Source organism: Cricetulus griseus, chromosome 4, assembly GCF_003668045.3.
Source record: "Cricetulus griseus strain 17A/GY chromosome 4, alternate assembly CriGri-PICRH-1.0, whole genome shotgun sequence".
Taxonomy (NCBI): Eukaryota; Metazoa; Chordata; class Mammalia; order Rodentia; family Cricetidae; genus Cricetulus; species Cricetulus griseus.
In genome coordinates, this window is record NC_048597.1 from 168,590,856 (window position 1) to 168,613,496 (window position 22,641).

The 22,641-nt window shown below is 45.9% G+C and overlaps 1 protein-coding gene across 5 annotated transcripts in view; it reads left to right on the forward strand.

Annotated features, from left to right (window-relative positions):
* Window positions 1-5,740: 5,740 nt before the first annotated feature.
* The window catches only part of Sin3a (SIN3 transcription regulator family member A), a 61,494-nt gene continuing 44,593 nt past the window's right edge, over window positions 5,741-22,641 (forward strand). Inside the window, exon 1 of one of the 5 annotated variants that reach the window (XM_027414994.2) lies at window positions 5,741-5,766. The gene's annotated coding sequence lies outside the window, so the exon portion shown is untranslated. Of the gene's footprint in view, window positions 5,767-6,056; window positions 6,077-9,934; window positions 10,072-10,700; window positions 10,835-10,988; window positions 11,192-22,641 lie in introns of those variants that run through there. The other 4 variants (XM_027414996.2, XM_027414992.2, XM_027414995.2 and 1 more) reach the window with 4 other exon arrangements.

Below are 22,641 nucleotides of genomic sequence, written 5' to 3' on the forward strand. Positions count from 1 at the left end.
ACTTCCCTGTACCTGTATACCATATTAGAATCTTGTCGTTTTCTAAGCTACTGCAGAGTTTTGTCTTAAAACCTGCAAGACGGGAGCCAGACGTTGGTGGCGCACGCCTTTAATCCCAGCACTCAGGAGGCAGAGGTAGGCAGATCTGTGTGAGTTCGAGACCAGCCTGGTCTACAAGAGCTAGTTCCAGGACAGCCTCCAAAGCCACAGAGAAACCTGTCTCAAAAAACCAAAAAAAAAAAAAAAAAAAAAAAAAAAAACTGCAAGTCGGGCTGGAGAGATGGCTCAGTGGTCAAGAGCTCTGCCTGCTCTTCCAAAGGTCCTGAGTTCAATTCCCAGCAACCACATGGTGGCTTACAACCATCTGTAGTGAAATCTGGTGCCCTCTTCTGGCCCACAGACATACATGTAGGCAGAACACTGTGTACATAATAAATAAATAAATCTTAAAAAAGAAAAAAAAAAAAAAAAAAACCTGCAAGTCCAGCCAGATACAGAGCAGAGCAAAGGTCAGCCGTTTCATCTAGTAGCATCTCTTCATTTACTTCCCATCTTAAGTACATATCTGGCAGGGGCTGTCTGGGGGAAGCTGGAGGGAATGGGGAAGGAATATGGATGGTGCTCAGGCTGCCTTCACTTCTACTCAAATAGGGATACCTTTATCTCTTTGATAGTGGGCTTTTCAAGTAGATTTTATTTGATTGGAGGAACCTGTTGTTTAAAAAAAAGTCATCAGCCACCAGTCTGTCTATAAAAGAACACCAGATAAACTGGGGGAATATACTATTATTACATTTATCTTCCTGATTTAGTTATATAGTGACCCTAGGTAAGCCAGTGTTGAGTGAGGAGAAGACATTTCCAGGTAGTGATTAATCACTTTAAGCCCACTAAGAAATTCCAAACTTCCAATAAGACATATTGTAGTATATGCCACTGAAACTAGTTAGCTAGAGATGAGTTTTTTCTTTGAGGTCTGCATTGCCAGGGAATTTGCATTTAAAAAAAATGGCCAAGTGAGGAAGGAGTGTAACTTTGGAAAAAGGAAAAAAAAAGTTTATGACCCTTGACTATATGCTAGACATACTTATTTTAAATTTTCTAAATTACTACAGCCCACTGCAGTACAGAATTCTACCAATCTTAAGATAAACGATTTGCTGAAATAATCTACCTAGAAGATTCTGATCAATAGTTTTGAGGGTCCCTCCCCGCACCTCCTAGCTAGAATCTAGGGATAGGCAGAGGATCAAAAGTTCAAGGTCATCCTTATTTATATAGCAAGTTCTAGGCCAGCTTGGGGTATAAGAGATGTTGTCTTAAAACAAAACCCTAGGAGTTAGGGTAGAGAGCTCAAGAGTCTCCTGTTGGATATGACTGAACTGAGAGTGCTGATCACCTATAATTGTCAGTCAGTCACTAAAGTAAAGGCCCTGACTTTTTTTTTTTTTAAATGTATACAGCATTCTGCTTCCATCTGCACACCAGAAGAGGGGACCAGATCTCTTAAGGGATGGGTGTGAGCCACCATGTGGTTGCAGGGAATTGAACTCAGGGCCTCTTGAAGAACAGCCTGTGTTCTTAACCTCTGACCCATCTCTCCAGCCCCTGACTTTTTTTTTTTTGATATTTATTTTTTAATCTTACATACGTTGGTGTTTTTCCACGGGTGTCAGATCCCCTGGAACTGGAATTACAGTTGTGAGCTGCCATGTGGGTGCTGAGAATTGAACCCAGGTCCTCTGGAAGAGCAGTCAATGCTCTTAACCACTGAGTCATCTCTCCAGCCCCACCTAACTGACTCTTGAGGCAGGAAGATCACAAGCAAAGGGAGTTCAAAGTCCAGGCTAGGCAACTAGTAAGATCCTAGCTCAAATTTTTTTGAAAGTTAAAAAGAGCTAAATACATTTGTGTTCCAAGTGCTCATATTTTTATTACTAGCACTGAGGACTCAAGGAGGCTTGGGAAGGATCATCATGAATTCTAACCCAGCCTGAGCTATGTGAAACGATGTCCAAAAAAAAAAAAAAAAAAAAAAAAAAAAAAAACCCACCACCACCACCACCACCAACAAAAAAAACCCAAAAGTGTGTTGTGGTGGGAGGCTAAGGACTGAGAGACAGGTTGTACAGATAGTCAAGTGTTTGCCTCACAAGAATGGAGAACCGAGTTCAATTTCCTGCACCCATGGAAATCAACATGGGTGGAAGATGCTTTTAATTCCAGTACTTGGGAAGAGAAGATAGACCAGAGACACTGGTATGTGAATGAGTTCCTTTTTGTGAATGAGAATGAGTATGTCATATCCATGAAGTAGATGGAGGGTGACAGTTTGAACATACATGTTGTGAATTAAAGACCCATATCTGTATGTAGCTGGGAGGCAAATCTTGTTTCTTTGAATACAATTTTTCTCAACTATCTGATGACAAAGTACTGTTAGAAGCAGGGAAGTAAGGTTTGTGCATCAGGAGAGAAGGCAGGGTGTTCTTTCTAAAGGCCTCAACTTGGATGGTATGCAGAAACAGTATACGGGGGAGTGAACAAACTTAGGATTTGGACTTAGGCAAGTACCTCTACTGGTTGAGGCTTCAATGTGCTAATCTATAATCACAGATAATAGTGTCCAACAGAAAACGACCAGGGTATTTCACACAAACACATCCTGATGTTTTTTCCAAGGATACTCATCCAGATCCATTCAATTGTACCTTCACTACTAGGGGAGTGAGAAATGGGAAGAATCGTTGGCACGGTCGGGATAATGTCTACCCAATACTGAATCAGAAATAGTCATTGGGTCCCTTCCTGGGCCCCTGACTATACTGAATACTGAGACCCCCCAAAGGTGAATTGTCCTTTCAAAGAGCTCAATCCAAGGGGTGTTCCTTTCTCCATAATGAAGGTAGAGAGAGGGCTCATTGAGTAAGAGCATTTGCTGCACAAGCAGGATGACCTGAATTAAACTTCCCATTCCCCATGTAAAAAGCCCAGTATGGTTGGGCAGTGGTGGTGCACACCTTTAATCCCAGCATTGGGGAAGCAGAGGCAGAGGCAGAGGCAGAGGCAGAGGCAGACAGAGTTCAAGGCCCTCTCCTATACAGAGTGAGTTCCAGGACAGCCAGGGCTACATAGAGAAACCCTGTCTCTTAAAAACAAAACAAAAAACTCAGACTGGTATGGTTTCTTTTTACATGTATACCTATAACCCAAGAGCTGGAGAGTAGGGGATGGGAAGGCAGAAGAATCACTGGGGCTTGCTGGCCACCAGCTTAGTTCCAGATTCAGGACAGAGCTTGCCTCAAGGGAATAAGGCAGAGGCTGATAGCAGGACACTTAACATCCTTCAAATATGCACTGGTGTACACACCTGTCTATGGTCACATAATCATACATAAGCATATGTGTGCATGCTTGTGCACACAAATTACATAACTACAGTATGCCACTTGCTCTTCAGGACAATAGTCAAATGCCTAGGCTTCTGGCCTCCACTGAGATTCAGAACCTTACTAGGCAGTAATTATATTGATCCTCATACCATAGTAAGAATTGTTATCCTTAGAGCAGGTGGACTCACAGATAAGGATGAACTAAATGGAAGCCAACATCAATGGGACTTTCTGCCTAATGTTCTCTGTGCAGTACTACTGTGCTTCAACTCATTAATACAGTATTTGTTTCTATCTTCAGCTAAAAGTTGATCCTCATCTAGGAAGAATGAGCGGTGACTTCCATGGCCCTGTCAGGCCTCATACTGAACCCATTGTTCTCATCTCCTGACCTTTCCTCTCTACTTGGTTTTTTGCAGTTACCACTCACATTCCAGTTCCCATATACCAGCTGGAATGACCACTGCCCTTCCTAGATTGGTACTTCTTCCTGCCTGCCCAGTCTCCCTCAATGACAGCTTCCCACATGGACTCTAAGTAAGGGAAGAATCCTTACATTATCTCCACGGACTCCTCTGTGTACTCACTTTCACCCCAAAATAGAAGAGATTTACTTGAGTATAACACCACCAATCATTGGCTATGCTAGCCCTCTAGTAACCACAGAAGGACACTGGCTACCTCTTCTATTACCTACACTGAACCATTTATCTACTCTTCCTTGAGGTTTCCTCAAATAGGCTCTCTTTAAATGATACCAGGTCTACTATATAGCCTATGCTGGCTTTGGACTCAAGGTCTTCTTTCCTTTGCCTCCAAACTGATGCAATGACAAGCATTCGTCATCATACCAAGCTTGGTAAAGTTCTTTCAAGTAACTCAGGTTACTGGAAGTTGTCTAACTGGCAGAGCATCCTTTCCTGTTCATTACCCTACCTGATATCCCAGTTAACTCCCTTTCTTCAATGACTTCTAAAACAAGTGTTTCTTGGGGGCTGGGCTGTACCAAGCACTCAGCTGGAAGAGTGCTTGCCTAGCATACATGAAGCCCTGGGTTTGATTTCCAGCACAACAAAACAAAACAAAACCCAACAAACAAAAACACACACAACCCCCACCCCCCCACACACAAAAAAACATGTTCACAGCTATAATCCAAGTACTTGGGGAGGCTGAGGAAGAAGTTAATGACATCTGCTATGAGTTTGAGATCATGAGATCCTGCCTGAAAAACAAAACAAATAAAAGGAAACAACAACAACAAAATAGTTTCTTGCTCACATTGTGTGCCACGGCTCTGCTCAGCTCAGCTCTTGTGAATAAATAGTTAATGATAAATAGCAAATGAGGCAGGTAAGGAGCTTCAACTGAGGATTGTTGAAAGTGAGGATAGTTTTCTGATTGGGTGGTGAGGAGGATAATTTCCCTTTGCTTTCTCCAGTCTATTCTCCGACCCAAGATACCCCTCTGAAGTCTGTAAACCCACATTACAGCCTTTGCGCTTCCCTCCTTGACTATTGGCATCCTTTTTGTCCAGCCTACTTTCAGAATTTGTTCAGCTGATAGCTAAACGCAATTCCTCATGTTGGAGTGACTGGATTTACGCACACACCACACACACACACACACACACACACACACACACATACAACCTTGCCTTACCTCCTGTGGCACCTATCTGGATCTGAAGTGTTTGGAGGGGATCAAGGACATCTCAGCCTGTTTACAAATCTGCACTCTGTAGCAGATACAGTGAAATGTCCGATTCACCGACACCCGGTGCTCCCGCCCTCTACCCGTGGATACTCAGAGAAGTGCCAGTTTTCCCGGTTTTCAGATTTCATAGCTGAAAGGCACCTAACAATGTAGGCTGGAAATAGGGTTCAAACAGTAAAGCCTAGATGTTGCAGCCACTAGCTGCCTGCCTCTAATCCAAGTACTAACCAGGTTGGACCCTGCTTCGCTTCTGATATCTGGCGCGTCCAGATGGTAGGATCACAGACTGCTTGCTACACGTTTCTCCTGACCCAGCACCAAATGGATTGTGTGTGTGTGAAGGAAATTGAGGCCGGGTAATGAAGATGCATCTTCCACGCTGCGGAACTCCGAATCTCAAAAGGACTAGTCCGAAGTCTCCGAAAAATTTCAAGAGGCAGTGTGGGAGATGTAAGAACCTCTGTTTCGGATGAGAATCCAACTCCTGGTTAGTTTAATTTATTTATTTTTATTTTTGTGGAGGCAAGGGGCGATCAATGAAGGGGAAGGGGCGGGGAGAGGGAGGAGGCGGACCCAGAGTGCTGACGTATGTACAGAAGAGCCAATGGCTAGTGGGGGGCGTTCCCTCCCATTCAGGACTCCTCGCCTGGTTCCGAAGGTATGTTAAACAGCTGCTTTTAATTTGGTCTCCCCAATTTCGGTCTTTTGGGGGGCTAGTTCCTTGGCTGCTTGCTTTGGCTGGCACAAGCTGTGTGGGTACCGCGGTCTCCAAGACCGAGCTGCGAGGAGTCTCGGAGTCCCGCGGCCGAGGTAGGCTAGGGGCAGGCCAGGAAGAAGAGCGCTTGGCGCCGCCCGCTCGTAGTGTGTTTCCAAGCCGGACTGGAGCCGTGGGGAGGGGGCCGGCCTGGCCTGGGGTCGCCCTTCCGCCGGCCGCGCCACCCAGTTAATTTACCAAGCAGTCGGTTTCGGTAAGTCTAGGCAACGCATTGGGGAATGGGCCGACCGGAGACCAACTGCTCTTGTAATGCTTTAAAAATATTTTAAAAGAAAAATCGCATAAAGAAAAAAAGAGGGATTTCTGTACAGCGAATGGAACAGGGCCCGGACTGCGGCGCGCGGGCTCGGCAGGGGGCGGCGGCCGCAGCTTGGTGGGTCGGGCCCACGGAGCTCACGGTGTCCCGGAGTTGGTCGACCGCTGGAGTTTAGAGCAAGCCGGGGCCGGCGGTCTTTCTCCGCTAACCACGCTGGGCGAGTGCAGCAGCCGCCCCGAGGGTTTGTTTCTGTCGCCAAACTTGGAGGGGTCGGTGGGCGAGCTCTGGGGAGGCGCGCCACCTTGGACCCGCGGTTGTTAAGGACTCTGGGGGCGGGAGCAATGCTGTATTTGCAGGAGGAGACTGGGGGCGGGAGGGGTTCTGGCCACTAACCACGGGAGGCGCCGGTGTCTGAACTCCTGAACCGTGGCAATCTAGCAAGTATTCGGCGCCAGAGCCGGAAAGGCTGTGATTCGGCGCGGAGCTCTAGCTGAGTGTCGAAAAGCTCTCGGAACTCGGCGGATTCGATTCGCGGCCCCAGCTGATCCCCTTGCAAACATGGAGCTGCCTCCTTCCCCGCCCACCTCACGGCGGCGGCGACTGCTCCCCCTCCCCGCGTAGTGCGCTGCCTGGGCTCCCTCTTTCCGCGAGGTGCCGCTGCGTGCCACAGGGCCGCGTACGGGGTGGGGGCAGCCGTGCGCGCGCGCGCGCTCACGAAGGGGTGGCCTGAAAGGGGCAGTGAAGGTCGGAAACTGGGAAAACAGACTCCACGCTTGGAATAGGGAAAAGGAAATGCATCAGCGGGAGGGGAGGGGCGCGCCTGTCAGCCGGATGGCGGCGGCGGGCCTAGAGGCGGGGCGCCGGCGCAAAGTGCGGGCAGTGGCGGTATAGTGAGGGGAGGGGAGGCTCAGGGGCAGTCTTCAGAGTAAGCGGCCACCTCAGTTTCTGCTGCCTGGCCCAGACTGTTTACTATCTCCTGCGGGGAGCTTGTGCAACCGGCCTGGAGGGGACCAGAGAGGGGCGGGGCCATTTCCTCTTCCACCCACTCCAGCCTCTCTGAGGCTCCGCCTTCTCTTGTCTTCCACTGGTTGGACGCGAGTCCCTTTTTCCCCTTCTTGTGTACAGATTGGATGACATTCTCTAGAGCTCCGCCTATCGGGAGGCTGGACTGGAGTTTAAGTTGCTAAATTTTTTCTTCTTCGAAGGGCGGAGGGAGGATTCCTGGGGCTTTTGCTAGGTGCAAGCCCCCGCCCCTGCTTCTGATTGGTGAATTGGATAGGCCTTCCCCTTCTAGGACAAGCTAGGAGGGGACGTACTCCTGCTCCCTGCCCCCGCTTCTCGTGAGCGCGCTCGGCACATGTTTGCGGCCCGCCTAGCTCCCTGCAACTTCCCTCCCGCCCGGAAGTCTCAGGCTCCGCGCCCTTAGTAAGGGGGGCGGGGAAAGCCTTGGAGGCACACAAAGATTCTTCCGAGTCTAGAGATCTGGTAGCCCTCGAGGTGAAGCCTTACAATTGACGTTGTTGCTCTGCAAAGTGTAGCTCCGGGTCTGCCGAATTGAGGGGAGGGAATGAGTTCGGGTCAACCGGTGCTGTTTTTCTCCGTGCCCCTTGACTTCCTTAAATTTAAGTTTGAGAAAGCTTGAACATTGGCCGCATCCTTAATTCCCTTGGCAAGACAGTCGTGGTCCTTAGTCGGCGGAATCTGATTATGACAACCTAGTGATGGAACCTTAGGCAAGATCTGTGATACTTCGGTCTCTTGCAGTCCAGGGAAGTCTAGAAGGCCTATTTCTGGCAAGGATTCGGGGGTGGGGTGGGGTGTTTGTTGATACCATGGTGGGAGTGCTGTATGGTAGGTAGTGTAGTGGGTGAGGCGGTTCATTGCATGGTATCTGTCAGTTCTGGAGCGCTGCTTTCTCAACCTCTGGGCGGTTTGACTCAGTGATTTTCTTATTTTTAGAGCCCTATCCAGGGGCAGGGTTTGGCTTGGTTACCGGTGTGACTTCTCCCACCTGTCGGCCACTCTTGTAGTTCACAACTCATTATGGCCTCGCGGCATGGAGCCATGCTAGGAGTCAGACCCACCTGTTGCCAACGCTTATTTATGGCAGTCTTCTCAGGATTACAGGAGGGCAGCACTGGGTTTGCGAAACGTTTCCCCGTGCAGTAATCACTTGGGGAAGAACACTTAATTCTAGGGAGAATTCATTTTTTTAACTGCAGAGCTCTGATAGACTAGTTCTGGAACTGTTCCTCATGGCGCAGCAAAAGCACCCTCAAAGCAACGTCCGCGTTGGGCCAACACCTTATTGATGAATAAATGAAAGGAGCTAGATATCTTAAAACACTTGTGTGCTTCAGGCATTCAAGGAAGCTATGGGTGCCCCCTCATTTTTTAAAAAGAGGCTGGTCTAGAGTTCTTAAATTTAAGCAATATTCTTGCCTCATTCTCCCAGATAGTTGGGATTACAGTCTCTTCGCTTTGAACAGCCATTCTCAAGACCACCCCTTCACACACACACTGGAATTTTTACTCATCTTCTGAATATGAATGCATCCTCAAGGTTTATTTATACCGTGCTCTGTTTGAGCTTTTCTGCATCTCGGTTTCCCTGGCCTAAAATGTCTCTGGATCTACCCTGCCAATAGGGAATTCATTTTGCCTCTTGCTCCGCCCTCCGGAGGCTTGCCCAGGCGGTGACATTTAAAGGCCTCCGCTGGGTTGTCTCCGCCCCCTGAGGGCTGCATATTGGAGTTGTCGGAGTGTCACAGTATGCGGCCACCCCTAGCGACTGGCTTGTAATCTCTGGGTTTGTGTATCAGTTTAGAGCTCAAGACCTTAATTTGGGTCTTGGCTGTATTTAGGAGACAGTGAAAAGTGTAAAGCTAAGTGGGTAGGAAGGATAAGATCCTCTGTCATTGTTTTGGTAAGTCCTCCGCGGTGGTAATACTACTGCTGTTCCTCTTCAAATCCTAAAGCCTCGGGTTTTGACTGATGAGCTCCAAGCCATGTCCAGTTCGGGCCTTGGAACTCTTGAGCTTCAGTCTCTAGTGTAAACATTCCACAAAAGGACTGCTAAGGTTCAGCATCCTCGCGCAAGGCAGAATGGGCTCCTTCCTGGACCGGCGCCGTGTCCAATGGCGGCTCCTACCGGCGCCAAGATAATCCAATCAGATTGCTGGGGGCGGGGCCTGGCCCAGCAGTGTGGTGGGTGGAGTCAGTCTCACTTACGGACATTTTTACCCCACATTGGTTACTTACCTTCCTGGGGCTGTGAGAGAACCAAAGGTAGCCTTCCAATGCGGTGACCGGCGGAGGCGGGAGCCGATTTGTTAGGCCTGTGGCTGGGGCGGTAATGGGGAGGGATATATGGGACTCTCCAATGAGATGTGACAAGGTGCTTTTCTTCCTCCAATAATATTGCAGCCTGGGGGAGGGATTCGGCAATCAGTCTCCAATAGGCGGGGTTGAGTTAGGGACGCTCCCCGCCAATAGGGGCGTGGAGAAGGTGAGCGCCTCGCCCTCCCCTCCCAGCGAGGAAGGAGGCGGGTGTAGGTCTGTAGGGCGTGGTGATTGGCTAAACCTTTGACGGATGGCTAATACATCCCGTGGCGGAGCGAGGTTAAGCCTTCCCTCGGCGGGGCGGGCTGGGAGTGGGCGGGATTTCCCGGGTAACAGAGAAGCGGCCGCGGCGGTAGAGGCGGCAGAGACGGTTTCTCCATCTTCCCCCCTCCCCTTCCCCCCTTAGAGTTTCCCTCCCTCCCTCCCTCCTTCCCAGTCTGGGCACCCAGGCCTGTGACCGCTTCGTGAGCGCAAAGGAGGTTGCCAGTCCGCTCTTGCGGGCCTGTGCCCGCGCCGTTCCGGGGCCTCCGTGCTGGGTGCGAGGCTCACGCCGGGAGGGACGCGCAGGCTGAGTGGCTGGAGCTTTTGCGGTGAGAGCACGCCGCGTCGCGGTCCACCCGGCAGCTGGGTGGCGGGTAACCTAGGACTGGAGGGCGTGTGTTTTTCGGGGGGGCTGACCTCGGCTTCCCGTGCGTGGCTATGGGGGGCGGAGCGGGGCCGCACTCCGTGCGGGAGGGGGAGGAGAGCGTAGTCCCGGTGCGCACGGAGGGGCGGGCCCTCGTCCCGCCGATCAGAGGCGGGGCCGGCGCGCGTGCGGTGGTGGAGAAAGGGGCGGGACGGGCTCGCGCTTAATGCCCGCGGCTGCGGCCCCGCCCCTCCTCCCCTCCGTGTGGGTGGGGCCTTGGGCTGCATTGCTTTGGGCCCGCGGGGTGTGCGGGACAGGAAGGGGGTCTCCCGCGTGCTGCTTTTAGGGCGCGGCGGCGAGGGGGCGTGAAGACGGTGTTCCCCCGCCTTCGTGGGATCCGGTTGGCCGGAAGGCGCGTTCGGGGCTGCGATGCCACGCCCCTCCGGCCCCGCCCCCGCCGGGGTTTCCGCCTCCTTGGCAGTGAAGCAGCGCTGGGGAAAGCCCGCTGTCGGCGTCTGGCCTGGAGTTGGGGCTCTGTGTCTGCCCCGCCTTCCGTCCCTTTGGGTGGGAGGGGCTCTTGCAGACGCGGAGCGGTGGAGGTGTTCGGACTTCATGCTGTGGCTCCTCCTCCTATTCTGCCTGGGGCGACGGGGCCCAGAGAGTAGTCCTCTCTACTTTGCTCCTAGCATCGTGGATGGTGCCGTAACAGCTGAGAGTGTAGAATCGTGGTCAGCTGCTCCTCTTAGTCGTAATTATTGGGAGGAGATGCTCAGCGTCCTCAGGAGTGCCTGCGGTGGGGTGCGGCTGGTGCTGTGCCCATGCTTCCGCGGCAGTGGCTGGTGGGGGAGGGGCAGAGGCATCGGGGGCTGGAAATGTGGAGGGCGCCAACCTTTCCTGGACTTCTCTTGATGCTCAGCTACTGTGGCTTTACCGGGCGGAGACTTCGCATCAGAGGAGTAGTGGGCAGATGCCTAAAATTTGCGATTCGCATCAGAGGAGTAGTGGGTAGATAAGCTAAAATTTGCGGCTGTTTTTGGTATTTTAGGACTTTAAACTCAGTTTTGCGCTTCGAGCTGCTCACAAAGGTGAGATTTTAGTTTTGCTCAAAGGATTAAATTTACATTTTAATCTCAAAAACAGGTCTTTGACAAAGGATTTTTTTTTTTTAATGGTGTGGTTGAGCATGTTGGAGTTTATCTAAGGCACTAGGCCTGATTCTTTTTTCTTTTTCTTTTTAAGTTAGGGCTTTCACTCTGTATCCCTGGCTGGCTTCGAAGAGGTTTTGTTGTTGTTGTTGTTGTTGTTAAGTAAAATAGTCTTAATTTCTAGCCGGGTGTTGGTGGTGCACGCCTTTAATCCCAGCACTCGGGAGGCAGAGGCAGGCGGATCTCTTATGAGTTCGAGGCCAGCCTGGTCTACAGAGCGAGTGCCAGGATAGGCTCCAAAGCTACACAGAGAAACCCTGCCTCGAAAAACCAAAAAAATAAAATAAATAAAAGAAGTCTTAATTTCTTGACTGAAGGTTTTGTTACATAAGCTTAGCTTTACATACGTAAATTTGAATTTAGTGTTCTTTTGATTTTTCTGTAATAGTCCATAAAGGTTAATGTTGCTCTTTTTAGATACAAAGTAGGTTGAGCTGTATGAAATCTGTGAGGCATAGCCTACCAACCTGTGTTGGAGAGTTACTTTGGCCATTATGAATTTATTGCATAGGCAACCATCTTAGATGGGATATCGTTGGATATTAGAGAAATAACTTGATGAAAAGTAAACATTGAATTCTTATGCGTCTGAATGAGACTGGTGTCTGAATGAGAATGTTTAAACTACTTTTTAAAAAAGATTTGGTGTGTGTGTGTGTGTGTGTGTGTGTGTGTGTGTTTTGTACCTACACCAGGGTGTGCATGTGCCTGTAAAGGTCACAATAGAGTGTCAGATCCCCTGTAGCTGATGTTAACAGGTGGTTGTGAGCCACCTGACAAGGGTCCTCTCTGTACTGAGCCAGCTTTCCAACCCATGGTCTATGTTTAGTCATACTGCAATTAAATTCTAGATTTAAAAAAAGTTTTGAGATTTGTCCTTTATTCAGGAGAGCCTGAAAATCATGCACTGTGCAGTACTTAATGGAGAGGTTAAGTATTCACTTTTCAGCTATAGAAGTAATAACATCAGGGCATTGGTGGTGCAAGCCTTTAAATCCCCGCACTCGGGAGGCAGAGGCAGGTGGATCTCTGAGTTCGAGGCCAGCCTGGTCTCCAGATCGAGTTCCAGGACAGGCTCCAAAGCTACACAGAGAAACCCTGTCTCGAAAAACAAAAAAAAAAAAGAAGTAACAACAACAATAGTAATAGAATTGATGTGAAGGCCAAAAATAGGAACTTGGATGTTTTACAGATGTATAAACTTAAAAAGGTAGTAGAGAATACTTTGCTTTTTAGGAACATTTGGCCAACCCATAGTTAATTCTGTCATTTGAAGTGCAGTCTGGGAAATACTGGTGACCTAATTCATATGTTTTTGGTTTGCATTTTTTTTTTTTGAGATTTATTAATTATGTATACAGAATTCTGTCTGCATATATCCGTGAAAGCCAGAAGAGGGCACCAGATCTCATTACATGTGGTTGTGAGCCACCATGTGGTTGCTGTGAACCTGAACTCAGGACCTCTGGAAGAGCAGGCAGTGCTCTTAACCTCTGAGCTCTCCAGTCCCCACAAGTTTGTATTGAGACAGGGTTTCTCTTTGTTGCTCTGGCTGTCCTGGAACTGTAGACCAGACTGGTCTGGAACTCACGGAGCTCTGCCTGTCTCTGCCTTCCAACTGCTGGGATTAAAGGCATGTGCCACCACACCAGGCAGAAGATAGATATATTCTTATAGAATGTGTAGTCTAGATGGTATGCTGGAGTCACAAGTAGTAGGCTTTAAAAATCAACTAAGAGGGGCTGGAGAGATGATGGTTCAGTGGTTAAGAGCAATGGTTGTTCTTCCAGAGGACCTAAATTCAATTCCCAGTACCCACATGGCCTCTCACAACTGTCTGTAACTCTAGTTCCAGGGGATCCAGTATCCTCACACAGTTATACATTCAGGCAAAACACAATGCATGTAAAATTTTTAAAAATTAAAGTCAGAACCCACTTATGGTTCGTTGTACTTTTCCATACATCGGTATTATATGCATTAGTTTTATTCAAGGTTAAAATAGCATTTGAGAACCTGGACAGATGGTTAAGCTCTTGTAGAGGACCTGAGTTCCATTTTCAGCACTCATGTTAACCTGTAACTGGAGCTCCAGGGCCTCATTGGCACCTGAACACAGGTGCCTATGTTCCCCACATCCATACACATAATTAAAAGTAATAGAAATGTATCTAAAATAAAACAATAATCTTTTTAAAATTCAGGTCTTATGTAGTTCATCTAAAGAACTTTTTTTCTTTTTTAAAGAATCAAGATGGGTATTAATTTGACAAGATTTCTGGCAAAACACAGTCCTCTTGACCAAGCAGCCAATATACTGAAAAGCTATCCAGGTCAGTTTTAGTCTGGGAATTTTTTTAAAAATTCAGAGGTTGTGTTCATGGCCTTTAGTAATCTAGTATAGTGTTTTACAGTTTTAGGTAATTCCCCCAGCTAAAAGTATATTAAATTATACCTTTTGTATGTTCTTAAAAATGTAGTACATGTATTTTCAAACAGTAGCTTCTCTCTTATAGTAAAGGTTTACATTTATTGAACTGTGACTGTGTTTAAGGTGTGTGTGTGTGTGTGTGTGTGTGTGTGTGTGTGTGTGTGTGTGTGTGTAAATGTCTGTGTGAGTGTAACTTTTAAGTTTTATGGCAGCTTTGAATTGTGGAATGGTGAAATAGGCTATTCATTTATCCACACTCACTAGTTCTAGGCCCAGACTGCCTAGAACTCACAGACATATGCCTGCCTCTGCCTCCTGAGTGCTGGGATTGAAGGCGTGTGCCACCACTGCCTGGTGCCATGCAAACTCTTATGACTGGGTTAAATCCCGGGAACCCATTTTAGGAGAGAATGGATTTCCTGAAAATTGACCTCTGACCATCACAGCTCTGTCACCTTCCCAACAGTAATAAGTATTTCAAAGAAAAAAAGGCATGGGACTGGGGAAATGTCTGTCAGTAAAGATGCTACACAAGCAAAGGACTTGTCCTATTCCTGGAACATACTTGAAAAACTGGCCATAGAAATCTGAAGTGTGCGGTAGCCTGGGCTTGAATTTATAATACTGGGAGAGTAGTAGATTGTAGGGAGTTACCTGGGACTAGCCAGCCCCAAGCCGGTAAAAGAATCTGTTTCAAAAATCAAGATGGACTTACAGGAGTGATAGCTGAGGTTGGCCTCTGGCTTCCACATGCACACATACAAAATAAATAGGGGCAGTAGTGTGGCTCAACAGGCACAATACTTGTTACTAGGGCTTGAAGACCTGAGTTTGACCTTGGAATCCATATAAAAGTGGACAGAGAAAACCAGTGCCACAAGCTATTCTTTGACTTTTGCATGAGTGCACACTTACAAATCATACACATAAAATGGTAAATTTTTTGAAGTGAAAAAAGAACTAGGAAAGATTGCAGTACCTATTATCTGTAATTCCAGAACTTGGGAGATGGAGGCAGGAAGATCAGGTATTCAAGGCAGTCCTTGGCTACTTAGGGGTTTTAAATCAGCCTCAAAAACACAGAATGAGTGACTAAGGAGAGAGTTTTAGACTATATACCAGTGGTCAAAACAGAATCTGAATTCAGTCCCCAGAATCATGTAGAATGACTCTGATTTAATGATAGAGGTAGGTAGGGGTGTGTGTGTGTGTGTGTGTGTGTGTGTGTGTGTGTGTGTGTGTGTACTTTAATCACAGCAGAAGTATGTACTTAAAACTAGTCGTGTGTGAGAGGGATGTGAGCTTGGTTTGTAGAATGCTTGCTTCCTGTGCCTCAATCCCTGGGTTCAGCCTCCACGACTTCATGAGACCAAGTAGGGGGACAAGCCTACAATCCTAGTACTAGGGAGGTAAGTTGGAAGGGCAGTTTGAACTACATAGTGAATTTGTGGCCAGCCAAGATGGCTCAGCAGATAAAAATCATTGTTGCCAAGCCTCATAGGCTTGAGTTAGATCCCTACAACTCACTCCTATAAGTAGGCCTCTGACACACACACACACACACACACACACACACACACACACACCACCTGATATGCACATGTTTCTTCCCCCAAAAAATAAATAGTAAGAGCTGAAATGAATTATAAAATATACAAGACATAAAGGTTACTATTATGATTTAAATTTTTTGATGTTTTTTAGTACAATTTGGTGGCATTAAGTACATTCACACTCTTATGTAGCCTTCACCACCGTCCACCTCCAGAACGTACTCATCTTCCACTGTTGAAACTTATACACATGAAACAGTAAGTCTTTTAACATAATTTCTTTTTCAGCCGGGCGTTGGTGGCGCACGCCTTTAATCCCAGCACTCCGGAGGCAGAGGCAGGAGGATCTCTGAGTTCAAGGCCAGCCTGGTCTCCAGAGCGAGTGCCAGGATAGACTCCAAAGCTACACAGAGAAACCCTGTCTCGAAAAACCAAAACCAAACAAACATAATTTCTTTTTCATCCTTTGATTTCATTTTACATTCCAACCACAGTTCTGCCTTCCACCCCGCCTATCCTCCCCTATCTCCTCCTACCCTCCACACCTTCCCCCTAGCCCACCCCCAGCCCACACCTCCTCACAGGTAAGTATACATGTGGATGCAGGTACCTTTGGAGACCAGGGATAGTGGATCCCCTGAAGCTGTGGTTAAGATGGTTATGAACTGCTTGATATTGTTGCTAGGAGCCAAACTCTGGTCCTCTGTAAGAACAGTGAGTGCTTAATTGCTGAGCTCTCTCCTCTAGTCCCTACCCCATAGATTTTTATTTTTTATTTTATTTTATTTTTTTAAAGGGTCTCACATATCCCTGGCTTGCCTGGAACTCAGGGAGCTCTTACCTGCCCCTGCCTCTTCAGCGCTGGAGTGAAAGGCCTGTGGCTCCCTGCTTGGCACACTCATTTTATCTTGTGATTGGCTTCTTTTACCAAGCTTTTGTCCTCCCACTTCATTTAATGTTGTAGTATATGTCAGAATTTCCCTCCTGTTTAGGTTCAGTGCTGTTCTCTTGTAGATGTACATACTACAGTCATTCTGTGAGTTGACATGTTTTTTTCCTACTTGTGGATTTATTTATCTATTTTCATTTTCTATGTTTTGCCTACAAATATGTATGTGCATACCTGGTGCCCAAAAAGGCTAGAAGAGGGAAGGCATTTGTAATTAGAGTTACAGAACTCTGGTCCTCTGGAAGAGCAGTTATTGTGCTTAAAATCACTGAGCCATCTCTCCAACTCTGCCTTTTGCTTTTTATGAATAATTCTCAGGGAATGTGGTGTTCACATATTGTTCAAGTTCTTGATTTTAGTTCTTGGATCAATATCCAGAGGTGGAATTGTAGTGATTGTGTTATTTATTTTGAGGTGCTACCAGTGTATTTTTGGCTTTGAGAAAAAATGATTGGGGATGGGGTGGCTGGAGAGATGGTTCAGTGGTTAAGAGCACTGGCAGCTCTTCCAGTTGAATTCTTAGCACTGTGGTGGCTTGCAGCCATCTCTAATTCCAGTTCCATGTGATCCCATGTCCTCTTCTGGTCTAGTGGGCACCAGGCAGACATGCAGGCAAAATAAATATATCTTTTTTTGTTTTGTTTAGTTTATTTGTTTTTCCAGATAAGTAGCCCTGGCTTTCCTGGAACTCATTCTGTGTAGACCAAACTGCTCCAAAGATCTGCCTGCCTCTGCCTATCAGGTGTTGGGATTAAAGGTGTACACCACCATTGCCAGCTAAAAATAAATACATCCTTTTAAAAAAGGCTTGGGACTTGAATCTGAGAGTGAACTGACCACCTGCTTAAATAGCTCTGGGCTGATGAAGAACAGTCTTTGTCACTAAGAATTTAAATTCTTGTCAGGAAAGGCAAGTAGATACATGATTTTACGCCACATCATTAAGTGTTGAGTGCCTTAAGAATCAGCTACAACATGCTGTAGGAGTTTTAGAGGAGGGACATGCACTTGGAAGTGAAGGAAGGGGAGATACCATAGGAGAGACACAAAACTATATGCTTTCTCTGAACTGTTGAATGTCCTTAGGTATCTTAACAGTAATTCTGATGATGGAGGATAGCATCATTGTGAAATCAGATTCTCTTGTTTGAAGTCCTCCCCATAGGAGCAAGTGCTCCAACTGGCTGAGCTATCTCTCCAGCCACATGCGTGTGTGCATGTGTGTGCATACAGGTGCTCAGTGAAAGCAGATGAAATTGGGTTCCCTGGAACTGGTGTTACAGCTTTTTGTGAGCTGCCTAACATGGCTGTTGGGAATTGAACTCAGGTTCTCTGCTAGAGCAGTATGCACTTTTGACTGCCAAGCTCTTTCTCCAGCCCCTCAAGTCTAATTTCTTGATTTATTTCTCAGTAATATTGTAGTATACTTATGTAAGTACTTGACAAACATGTATATCCCAGTATTTGTTGATAGTAGTTTTTCACATGACTATTTAGTGTGTCCCATAGTGTGTATGTTCCACAGCACTTTTGTGCAAATTGGACAACTTGAAGTCATCACTCTGCTTCCAGCGTGTGATTTCTAGGGATTAAGCTCAGATTGTTAGGCTTCACAGCAAATGTCCTCCCCACCAAGCTGTCTTGCCAGCCAGCATTTTTCCTTTTGATATAAGTACACATGTGTGTATGTATGTGTACACATCATCAGTTCATGGTGTACATTTTCTGTGGCCTATATTCACTTAACATGTCCTCAGTTGAGGATAAGCATTGATTTTCATAATAGTTGTTCAATTTCTTACAATATGGGTGGAGCTCAGTTAGCTAGTGCCAGGTACTTTGCTTTTCATACTCTGCTGCAGTAGTTAGATTTGACAGATGTGTAGGACAGAGGCCCAGAGTGAATTGGGTAGGTTAAATAGTGTGCACATTTTACAATTTTATAGATTGCTTAACAACAGAGAGAGAGGGGGGGGGAGAATGAGTGTGTGTGTATAAACAGGTTTTCTCTGTGTAGCCCTGGCTATCCTGGAACTTGCTGTGTAGACCAGGCTGGCCTTAAAACACAAATCGGCCTGCCTCTGCCTCCCAAGTGCTGGGACTAAAGATATGCGCTGCCACCACCCGGCTTAGACTACTTTTAAAAGCTTCCAAACCAGTGAAATGGCTCGGCAAGAAATACCTCTTTCAAACACAGGCCTGACAACCTGAGGGTCAGTCTGGAATCCAAGTGAAAAGCAGGACATGGTAGTATGCACTTTCAGTCCCAGAGCTTCTATATGTTGGAGGTGGAGACAGGATAATCTTGTGAAAGCTCATGAACCAGTTAGCCTAGAGTAAACTTCAAGTCAGAAAGCAAGAAAACCCTGTCTCAGCCAGGTGGAAGGTGTGAATGACTCCTAAAAGTTGTTCTCTGACCTTCGTACTCGAGCCATGATGCTCTTGTGCAAGCCCTCAGTCAGACACTCACTGTAATAAACAATAAGGGGAAGGCCCCCAACAGGATTCCATATATTCTTGTTCACAGGACTGACGTTACTTTCTTTTAGTTTTTACTTTAGATAGCATTTTATTTCTCATGTCTTTGATTAATTAGGCTTCCCAGCTAGTTTTGAAGCTTTTGGGGAGCAAAGCATTATCTCCAGTATTCCTAATCTTTGTGTTTGAGTTTTCCTCATTTATGAAGTAGAGAATAGATCCAAGTTCAGTGTGCATGCCTGTAATCCCAGCACTAGAGGCAAAGGCAGGAGGATTATGAGGTAGAAGCCAGACTGCTGTTACACATCAACATCTTGTCTCAAAAGCAGAAAGTAAGAAATGAAATGGAAAATGGCAGAACTTACAGTATTGTAGGAAGGGTTGTTAATGTTTGTAAACTCTGCAGACTAGTGCTTATTCTATGTATATTAACTATTACTGTCATTTTTCTTCTGTGAATTTTGAACATTCAACCCTCTTTTCCATAAGTTCCATATTGATGGCTTCAGCCAACCTCAGATCAAAAATATTTGGAGGAAAAAATACATTGATACTGATCATGTACAGACTTTCTATTTGTTCTCTAGAAAATACAGTTTAACAAGTGTTTGCGGAGTATGGCAAATTGCCTAGACATTGAAGTGTATGGGAGAATATGCTGGAAGATACATAGATTATATGCAAATATTACATTTTGTATCAAAGATGTGAATGTGCATGGATTTCAGTATTTATGAGGGGAGTTGTCTACAAAGTTAGTGGTAGCTGAGCCTTGTGATTCAAGCCCTAATCCTAGCTCCCCAGGAGTCAGGGTCTTCCTAAACGGAAAGATGAGCTTGAGGCCAGCCTGAGTATCTTGTTTCAAAAACAAAAACGGGGTGACTGGGATTGTAGCTTAATTATAACACTTGCATCAAATTAAATTGACCCCAACATCGGTGTTGTCCACCGCCCAAGAAATTGCTAGACTAGATGAAGGAAGGAATGGGTTCTGGAAGGCAAAGGAAGATTCCTTCCCTCCAGACATAAAAGAGTTTTTGTTTGGTTGTGGTTTTAATTTTGGTGTATGTGTTTTGTTTGTTTTTGGTGCTGTTTCCTGAAGCAGAGTCATGTAAAGCACTAGCTGGTCTATAACTTGTATGTAGGACTGCTGATCTGGAACTTGTGATGCTTCTACCTCCTGAGTGCTGAGGTCATAGGTATTCCGATTTAGTGAATAGTTTTGTTTTTGTTTTTCCAGACAGGGTTTCTCTGTTGTGTATAGTACCTGTCCTGGCACTCGCTCTGTAGACCAGGCTGGCCTTGAACTCACAGAGATCCACCTGCCTCTGCATCCTGAATGCTGGGATTAAAGGTGTGAGCCACCACCGCCTGGCCAGTGAATAGTTTTCTAGACTATGGAATTTTAGGAATTTGATTTATATTTTTAAAATACAAGTTGAGATTATTTATGTGTAGGGGTGTTTTGCCGGTGTGTATGTGTGTGCATCTTGTGAATGCCTGGTGCCTAAGAAGGACAGAAGAGGGTGTTGGATCCCTTGGAGTAGAGTGACAGGTTGTGAGCTGCCATGTGGTTGCTGGGAATCAAATCTTGATCCTCTGGAAGAGTAGCCAGTGCTCTTAACGATGTAAGTTAATGGTACTTGCTTAGCCTGCACAAGGCCCTGGGTTTGATCCAGCATTGAACCCCACACATTAATAATTACATTTACTTTTTGTTTGTTTGCTTCTTTGAGACAGGCTTCTCTGTGTGTAGCCCTGGCTGTCCTGGAACTTGCTCTGTAGACCAGTCTGGCCTCAAGCTCAGGGATCCATCTGCTGTTAATCTGCTGGGATCAAAGGTGTGTGCCACCATCTCCTGGCTTGACTCTTGTTTGTACTACTTAGGCACCAGTCTCACATGTTAAGCACAGATATACATAGAGATAAAACACCCACACGCACTAAAAAAATATTTAACTGTAAAAATAAATAGAGCAAATCAAATGTTAAGAACATGATCTCATAATAAATTAAAGTGCTTTTTAGTACTTAATCAGTAAAAAAGTCACTATAATCTTTATCTTACTTTTTCATTTTTCTATAAACTGGCTCATAGACTAGCATTTGAGCATCACAAAAACACTTAAAATAGGACCAGGGCTACAAAATTTCAAGAGTTTGGCCAGAATCTAGTGCCTAACAAATACTCTGTTTTTTTCATAGTCCTGTGCTGTGTTCTTCATACATACTTGGTTTATCATTTATAAAATATTGGCTTTTTGGTAGAGAGTAATCTCAAAAGATTAGCACCTAGGTGGTTTTTTTTTTTTTTTTTTTTGAGACAGGGTTTCTCTGGCTTTGGAGGCTGTCCTGGAACTAGCTCTTGTAGTCCAGGCTGGTCTCGAACTCACAGAGATCCACCTGCCTCTACCTCCCGAGTGCTGGGAGTAAAGGCATGCCCCACCACTGCCAGGCTGTATAAAATTTTTTTTTTAAATGTTGTACTAAAAAAGTTAGTTTTTCATAGGGAAATGTAACCGGTTAAGGCATTTTAAATGTTTTTAAATGTAGTATCTGTTCAACTGTAGTTAGCTAAGTTGGACATGCTATATCACATACAATCTTGGGGTATAATTCTTGGATCTAAAGTTAAAGACCAGAGTATATCTGTAGCTTGAAGGTTTTGAAAAGATAATATTAAAAATAGCTTGCAAGGTAAACCATGGTGTTATTGTCTGAGAGCCCAGCATAGGTTTGTGTGGGATCAGAAAAGTCTGAGGTCTTGTTTCAAAGATGATTGTAAGAATGACAGGTAGGGGGCCGGACATTGGTGGCACAAGCCTTTAATCCCCAGCACTTGGGAGGCAGAGGCAGGCAGATCTCTGTGAGTTCGAGGCCAGCCTGGTCTCCAGAGCGAGTGCCAGGATAGGCTCCAAAGCTACACAGAGAAACCCTGTCTCGAAAAAACAAAAAAAAAAAAAAAAGAAGAAGAAGAAGAAGAAGAAGAAGAAAGAAAAATTAAATGGGGGCTGGAGAGATGGCTCAGCGGTTAAGAGTACTGACTGTTCTTCCAAAGGTCCTGAGTTCAATTCCCGGCAACCACATGGTGGCTCACAACCACCTTGAATGAGATCTGGTGTCCTCTGTTGGTATGCAGGCTGAACACTGTATACATAATAAATAAATAATAAATAAATAAATCCTTTAAAAAAAAAGAATGACAGGTAGGAGCTGGACAGTGGTGATGCACACCTTTAATCTCAGCACTTGGGAGGCAGAGGCAGGTGAATCTCTGTGAGTTGGAGGCCAGCCTGGTCTACAAAGCTACACAGAGAAACCCTGACTCAAAAATTAATAATAAGAATAAGAATATCAGGTAGGTTGTGAGTGATGGTAATAGAATAGAAGTGGTCTTAGAGGGGCGAGGGTCCTTGGAGAGCTGCTTCTGTTTTAGGCTTATGTGAAGAGGATGAATAGACTCAGAAATTAGATATAATGGCGTTTATTAATTTATTAAGAGTCATCAGGTATGGGGAATAATTTGCTAAATCCTAGCCATTACTGAATTTCCCCCTCATTTAATTTGTGTGTGTGTATGCTGGTGTGTGTACACACACGTGCAAAGTCTATTCCTGAACCTGGAGCATTCCAACTTGGCTAGACTAGCTGGCCAGCAAGTTCTGGAGATTGTCTATCTCTGACCCACCCACTACTTCTGCATCAGGGTTACAGATGCCAGCTGCCCAACCCTTCAAAGAAATTGGTTCTGAAACTGTCACATTAAGTGTCCTTGAACTTTGAAATTGCAATTCTCCTGCAGGCTGCCCCCAATACCAAGCGTGGCCATAACTAATTTTTATCTTCTTTAAATAGGGTTATCATCTTTTTAAGTTTTTTATACATTAACTTTCTTTGTACATATACGTAGTTTTTGCCT